The following is a 7,805-nucleotide window of genomic DNA, read 5'->3' on the forward strand; positions in this document are numbered from 1 at the left end:
ATCGAGTGGGCGGGCATCATCTTCATCCACCGCTTGGTTCTATTTTGCCTAATCCAATCTCTTTGACGGAGCTACCCGGGAGAGCAAATCCCCAACACCTCTCCCGCTATCGCCCGACCTACCTCCAGCTCTCCTCCTACCACTCCTTGTCCGCCTCTCCACCGCATCACTGGGTGGCGTGGTTCCTGGCAGGGCAGCGGCCTCAGCGGGGACGGCAGCATGCGGCGGCCTCGGGGCGGAGCACGCGCGGGCCAGGGACGGCGACCGACGGGCGGGGCAGGTGCGTGCCGGCGGCGACGCCCTTGGGACGGAGAAGGCACGGTCCTGGGACGACGTTGGGGCGGCGGCAGCGATCTTGGGGCAGAGCACGCGCGGGCTGGCGGCGGCCACGTTGGGGTGGAGCAGGCAGGGACCTGCGGCGGCCCCGTCGGAGTTGAGCAAGCAAGCAAACAGAGGCGTCCGACGCGGATTACGGGAGCCGGTCGTGGTCGTCGCCCCTGGTGCGTTGCTCGCTGCCGCGCCATGGAGGTTGCCACAAGTGTACACACGGCGGTGCCCTCTACAGGTTAGGTGTAGGTTGCCTCTTCTTTTCTTCTCCGATGGGTGACATCTCCTTTTTCTAATTTTTCCCTTCTACCATGATTCGGATGCGTACAGCAGGCAACCCGCGCCTCCTTGGCCCCGCGGCGGACTCAGCCCTCTCGGTTCCCCGGCGGCCGGAGCGTCTTCTGATGCCCTGCAGCCGGCACGTCTGTGACAGCCGACGGCTCCTCGCCTCCCAGACCGCTGGGTGTCCTCTAATGCGCGGCGGCCGGCGTCTTCTCTGATGTGCGACGTACGCTGCGTCCTTGGCTCCCCGGCGGTTAGAGCTTCATCTGATGCGCGGCGGCCGATGCCTCCTTGGCTCCCCGGTGGCCGGTTACTTCTTCATGGCGAGCTGCAGCTGCAGTGATTGCCGGCGTGTCTGGACTCCACAGCAAGCGGTAGCGGAAGATGGCTTTACATCGGCGAAGAGGAGGGGCGCGAGGTTGACAGCTGTGACGGAGTGGACAACATGACCGTGTGCTCACCGGTGACGTAGTCAGCGGTAAGAGCAATAGTGGCGGCAGCACTTCGACGCTTTGCAACTGTGGTTCTCCTCCGATACCTGCATTATCTCTCCCTATGAATCCCCCTTGCAGGCCCTCTCCCCTCGCGATTTCTCTATGGCAAATATTGTTCTCCTCTTCTTCCTTGAATCAGGCGATGTCTGCAGGCCAGACTCCACTATAGAGCAAGTAAGATTTCTAACCTCTGGTTCAGATTTTAATCTAAGTTGCATATACATATTCTTGGAGATGAATTCGTGTTATGGGTGCGTATACAACTTTTAAAATTTATATCCAATTAGATCCTTGATATTCAAGCTAAGCGGTCAATTTTGAGATGGTATATGCAAGACCTACCGCGAGGCCAAGATCCAACACAGAAAAAGAACTGCAAAGACAACCATGGTAAGGACAACAAAAAAAAAAATATCCAAGAATGCTTAACCTTCCCTTCAGTTTGTAGTTTTTTCCTCTGCACATTGGGCAGCTGATGAAGTGATCTTCTGATATGTTGAATCGTAGGTATAAATTATCTGGATTGATAGGGATTGCTACATGGACCGTAAATAAGGTGAAGGTATAATGCATAAAGATTGGGAAACAAACCTCTTGGATTTGGTTGAGAAATATTATCTATAATTTCAAAAGATGGGATTGAAGTACAGGTAAAATTTGGTTTCAGATAACCAGCTTTCTGTCATAGACCTCTTCTAGGTGCTGAAGACATACTAATATGTTCTGCACCGATCATAGCTGTTAAAGAATTTGCTTTGCTCTATAGAATAAATTTTCACGTGAAGAGATATCTTGCCTGTAGGTCAACCACCAAAACCAAACTACTAAATTTGTTTCTGAGATTTTATCCTAGATTATCATATATCTATGCCACTAGAACCTCCTTATTTAATTTGCATCTTAGACTTCCATACCTAAAACAAAATCAAACGTTTCTCATATTTGAGGATGTCATATAGCATGCTCCGAGGTATTCCATACCTAAAAAAAAATCAAACGTTACTCATATTTGAGGATGTCATATAGCATGCTCCGAGGTATAGTGGTATGGTTAGTAAATGTATGGTTACTGTACATTGCCATAGATGAATATTCACCCTGATTTACAGTGGCACAATTTGGTTGTTTAAGCACAACAAGTGGTATGGCATCTACACTCTTTTCTTGGTACAACAAAGTCTTCTGGATAATTCTAGGTAAATCCTTAGAAGCCTTGTTCTTATATGTGTGAGTGTAGATAGTGTTATGCTATACCAGGTTCAGATTAAGATTAGTCTGATGCAAAAGACTGTAGACATACTTACAAATCTATCGTTAATTCTTAGTGTTATTTATTATTTTCTCGGTGCTGCCTGCTTCTCTGCTCCATTCGCTGCCTATTTATTATCTTTATTTGCCATGCCAGCACAAAGATGTAGTATCTGGCTGGAAAAAATTGTGCAGGCATCCACATAATTAGTATACCCATTTTGTATATGGTTCTTAGACTTATTTAGGTCAGGTAAAACTCCTTTTGGCATATGATGTGCAGGCAAAAGCTATTCATTTGGTGTTTCACTGGCTGACATGTAAATTGCTATATTTTCGTATTATCTACGGCCATTAATGTGAAAATTGGAGGATAGGTTCAACCTTTTCTTCCTATTCCCTCGGTATGATAGTATATTTGTTCTCATTGGTTGATTTTTCAACTTAGCAGCGCATCAAAGCTATGAAAAGAAGGCATGGCAGGGTCTCCACAGGACAACCATTGTCGAATGCATCTTGCATCCGGTATCTCCTCCCTTTGCTATTTCTGTATTAATTGATTTATTTGTTCCTGTTCGATTGGGGTCTTTCTCACTGATTCGTCAGTTTTGTTTCCATATGGGTATATGCTTGCTTATGGCCTTGACAACAACACTAGACTGGTGCATTCTTGAAAAAACCCGCCAGAGAATTACTTCGCGTTCCAGTTTCTAGATGTGAACATATTAAAATATCGGATGTGACCATTTCCCTCTCACCGGTTCACTACTTTCCCTCCGGTTCACTACTTCCCTTCATGAACTCTTATTTCTCTAAATCCTTGGATATATGTTGTAGGATCAAACACCCAGAAAAATTGAATCCCAAAAAGTGGGCTTTATTAAAGCATTGATTCATAATAACCTTCTAAATATTCCAAAATCTGAAAATTGTTACTTGAATGAAATTATTAATGTCTTGTTTGTTCATAGATGTCCAAGTGGTACTCATCTTTTGTTTTCTGTTTCGGTCTTGCAGCTAGCTGTTTAATTACTTTTTATGATGATTTCTCTATATACAATGGTACATGTTTGCTGTGTGTTTGGCACGTAAAAGGAAGATAAGTCTGTACCTTGATGATGAGTTTTCAGCTCCCAGTGCAGATTTCTTCAAGTTTGGGGATTTGTAATCACCAGGAGAATAAACCTACAATTCACTTCCGCATGCATGCATCTCTGTAGCATATGTTGTTGACTGAATCAAGAAATTTCGTTCTTCATGTCGCATAACAACACTATGAAACCAAGTTGTTTACAGGAGAGCATCATAACTTAGAAAACCTAAAAGATTACTGCTAGCTGCATGATTATCAGAAAAGCCTAACACAAATTCTATCACTTGGGAGGCTTCTCATTGTTTAGCATTGATGTTTAGATCATTGTTAGATGGCTCAACTATTTAGAGTATTGTTTGCTTAGCAGATTAAACTGATACAGTAAAACACAAACTCTGTCATATGTTTTACAAATGCTGAGCCTGACCAAAATCAGTTGAGTTAGAAGGGCATCAACTCTTTTTCTACTAGAGTATTGTTTGCTTTGCAGGTTAAACTGATACAGTTAAACACAAACTCTGTCATATGTTTTACAAATGCTGAGCCTGACCAAAATCAGTTGAGTTAGAAGGGCATCAACTCTTTCTCTATTAACAACTTTATTTGCTCTAATTGATGATCTATTTTTTCTCGATATCTCAAGGCATGGAAGGCCAAATGATGCCAAAGGAAGTTATGCAGTGCTCTCCGTGCCACTTCGGAAAGTAGCATCAGTTGGCAATTATAGTTGTTGTTGTTGCATGTTGTATCAAATTTATTTGTGTGTAGGCAGTAATTTGTCAATGATATCTATGCATTTTCTGTTCTTGTATCTTCCACGTACCTCTTATGTAGAGTACCCTTGGGTGAGGATATAGTTGTGGTCTTCCTATTTTTGGTGGAAGTAATGAATTATGAAGAATAAATTTTAAATTTTAAATATCCATTTGTTGTTGTCAGTACCAAACAAATTGTCTCATTTGTCCAGGGAATAGTAAGTTGTCATTACTTGGGTGAGCTTGGGGCTGGTCTACAGTAAGCATCTACCGATGAACCCATCGTCATATTGTTTGTAGTCATGATTTCTTATCAATTCCGAGGTAAACATAATGCACACGCCTTCTGTGTCTGTCTGTACGAAACACTTGAGACAGCTATCTTAGATCTGATTTAAGCTGTAGGTAATTCATGTATAAACTCATATTATAGAGATTGTAAAACTCAGCCTCATCCATAGCATCTCATCAATATATAATTCCTATATATCTGTTTTTCACAATGAAGACAAAAGACTGGCGCGGCGGCCTACAAACAACAATAACAAATACCACTTACCTCGCTATTACCAGACTCCGGCGCGGCGTGCCGCCGCGCCTTCGTTTGCTAGTAAACAGAATGCATGCACGCGAAGAATGAAACAGAATATAGGAAGAAACCAAACGTTGGCGAGGAGTTAGGTCCAGTTCTTTTGGCGGCTTCTCGGAGAAGCTGCCCTCCCCAGGAAGCCGGTTCTAAAATTTTCCGAGGCTTCTAGAATATCTAAGGCTAAACTAATTTGGAAGCCTCACAAAATTTTGTCACCGGCTTCTCCAGGAAGCTGGGGAAGGGCAGCTTCTCGGAGAAGCCGCCAAAAGAACTGGGCCTTAATAACTTTTGTTTGGCTAGGTTGCAGGATTGATGACGTGGCATAGCGGCATGTTAAGAGAAATAGGTTACTGAGGATGAACTTCTTAGTTATATAGGATTCCTGGTAGCATTGAACCTGTGTAGTGCTTGCTATGTACGGTTGCATGCTCGTGTACACTAACAAAGAAGACACCTGGTTCACTTGTACCATCCTATCTGAAAATGAGGAAATTTTAGTTCCACAACAATTTATTCATCCGTAGGATCAAAATAAATATCAAGAACCAAAATGAAATAGGGGTCATTCTTACAGTGGACACGCAAATCTCAGGGATGGAGCCAGTATTGAAGCAAGTAGGATGGACAAAATTTGTATTTGTGCATATCACAAGACTAACTAGCACCATCCCACAGATCACCATCCAAAATTTCAATCATCGGTCGTTGCAACAACAACAATAAATCAAGCAGGGCCAAATGAAGAACGACATGCCTCATACTTATGTTGCAATCACACCCAGTGCTGGAGCCAGAATTATTCCATCCGACCAAGTAGTATGCACAATCACGAGTCTTTGTACAATACAACCTCGAATAGAATAATTCACTACACAAAAAGTGTCACAAATTTTAATCATCGACATCATATAACCAATCACAAGAAGGAACCACATTTGTGCAATGAAGGCTTATATTACTAATCACAAGCAATGTCACACTTGGTTCTATCCAACCGAGTATGCTTGCGCAATGCGAAGCTTCAATAGAACCAATTGTGGCACCGAAATGGTGACACATTTGAATTACTCACACAATATAGAACATTAGTAAGTTGGGATCCTCATAGAAGCTTCTACTGTAACAAACATCGACACATAGAACAGCGGAACGGACGTAAATCATGGATACAGGTCATCCCTATATATAAATTTGTATAAGGTGATAATATCAATATATCAACACCAGTATATGCAGGATAGTAACAATGAGTGACATGAATAAACTTGAAAAATATAACTAGGTTTCGGTAGGAGTGGCACATGGGTGGAAACAAAGGAGGAAGAGGGGAGAACGGTGCGGCAGCTCACCTAGGCTTTGGTGGCGAAGTGAGCGAGCTCGATGTCGGTGGTGAACTCTAGACGAAGAAGAAGTGCTCAGTGACCTTGTCGAGCACGCAGACGCAGACGACGTCCATGGCCTAGAATCCAAGTAGCTCCAACTCGAACTCCTCTACGTAGATGTAGGCCTCGCATTGTCCCTCCATAGCACGCCGCCATCACCTTGGCCCTCACCAGCACTCTGCCTCCATGAGGACCACCCCCTTCGCCACCTGTGACTATGAAGTCAACACGACTCGACTGGCTTGCGTGCTGAACAAGGCACACACGAGCGGGAGCCTATCATATGCACGGCTATTGGTGGGCGTTGAGGATGAGCATGGATGGTGCCATCAGAGAGAATGAGATGGAGAGGTCGAGGTCGGTGAGTTTGATGGGTGAGGGAGAGACGAGACAAAGGATTAGGGAGAGGATAATGCAGGAGGGGAACATGGTGCAGTCGATGCACGGGGCCTTGTTTTTCTCTGTGATTATTATTAGGGTGCTAAGCTTTGGCATGCTACCAATATTTCTTTACTGGTAGTGCGTCAAGCTTTGGCACTCTACCAATGTCTCCATACTGGTAGTATACCCAATTTTTGCACGCTACTAATATTTTTTGGGTTCCACTTATGAGTGGCGTGCACATTTTGTGGGTACCCTACAAGACATTACTAGTAACGAACCACTTTCTTCTACGCTACTAGTTAACTTCAGCCTATAGGCTCATTCCTACTAGTGTAAGTGTAAACTAAAGTAAACTAAATCGACGATGGTCACCCTGCAGTGTCCCGCTGCCACTACAATGTCATCGTCATTATTGGTGAGGCCAACGCCGGCCACGTTGGCCCTCCTCCTGCTACTTTCTACTAGCTTGTTTCGATGCCACCGTTGTGTCTACGTCATTGTTAGTGAGGTCAACGACAAGCCCCTTGTGTAATAAATATGCCTTTATATTTCATTGTATCCATGAGTTATTGTAATGTTCCTTCAATATCCATATCAAACAACTTATATTGATTGGAAATTACCTGATTTGTTTGTGAAAATCTTTACTTGTATGGTTTATAAAGTTGTCTATGCGCTAAGTTCATGTGAGGACACACGTGAATATTAGACTAGCACATCGATTGGTTGATGATTGTGTTTCACAATTCATAGACATGGATACCACAAATGTGACATTCTATGACGCTCATTCCGTGACGATACAGTGAAAAAACGTCAGGGAATAGTCAAAATTTCAGAAACTGTGACGTTTTTTAACTGAAACGTCATGGAATGAGCGTCATAGAATGTCACATATGTTACATATCAGACTAATGACGTGGACATATGTTATGAACATGGGGTTGGACTGACCCAACACGAGACATGTCAATTATAATTGCAGTTCTCTCTCTACATATTGTATGCTCTTTTCCTTAGACTTGATATTGCCGCATGTTCTTGAAATGTGAACGGGCCTAGTTAGGGGCTATCAAACGCTATATTTTAATGGGGTGTTATAAAGGTAGCTTTCGGGTTTTCCATGAGCATGCTGCAAAGCATGTCCAATCAAGATGGGATTTTGCCCCTATCTATGTGAGAGAGAGAACTCCGGCCTCAAGTGATCGGACGCAGAAATACATGGTTGTGCTACATAAGGTTAACATTAAA

The 7,805-nt window shown here is 43.5% G+C and overlaps 1 long non-coding RNA gene across 1 annotated transcript; it reads left to right on the plus strand.

The window, feature by feature from the left end:
• Positions 1 to 1,239: 1,239 nt before the first annotated feature.
• On the plus strand, positions 1,240 to 1,740 carry LOC124698536. Its single transcript, XR_007001001.1, has 3 exons — positions 1,240 to 1,277; positions 1,391 to 1,493; positions 1,611 to 1,740. It is a non-coding gene; the product is annotated as an uncharacterized LOC124698536 (long non-coding RNA).
• Positions 1,741 to 7,805: the final 6,065 nt, after the last annotated feature.

This window comes from Lolium rigidum, chromosome 3 (genome assembly GCF_022539505.1).
Source record: "Lolium rigidum isolate FL_2022 chromosome 3, APGP_CSIRO_Lrig_0.1, whole genome shotgun sequence".
NCBI classification, from domain to species: domain Eukaryota; kingdom Viridiplantae; phylum Streptophyta; class Magnoliopsida; order Poales; family Poaceae; genus Lolium; species Lolium rigidum.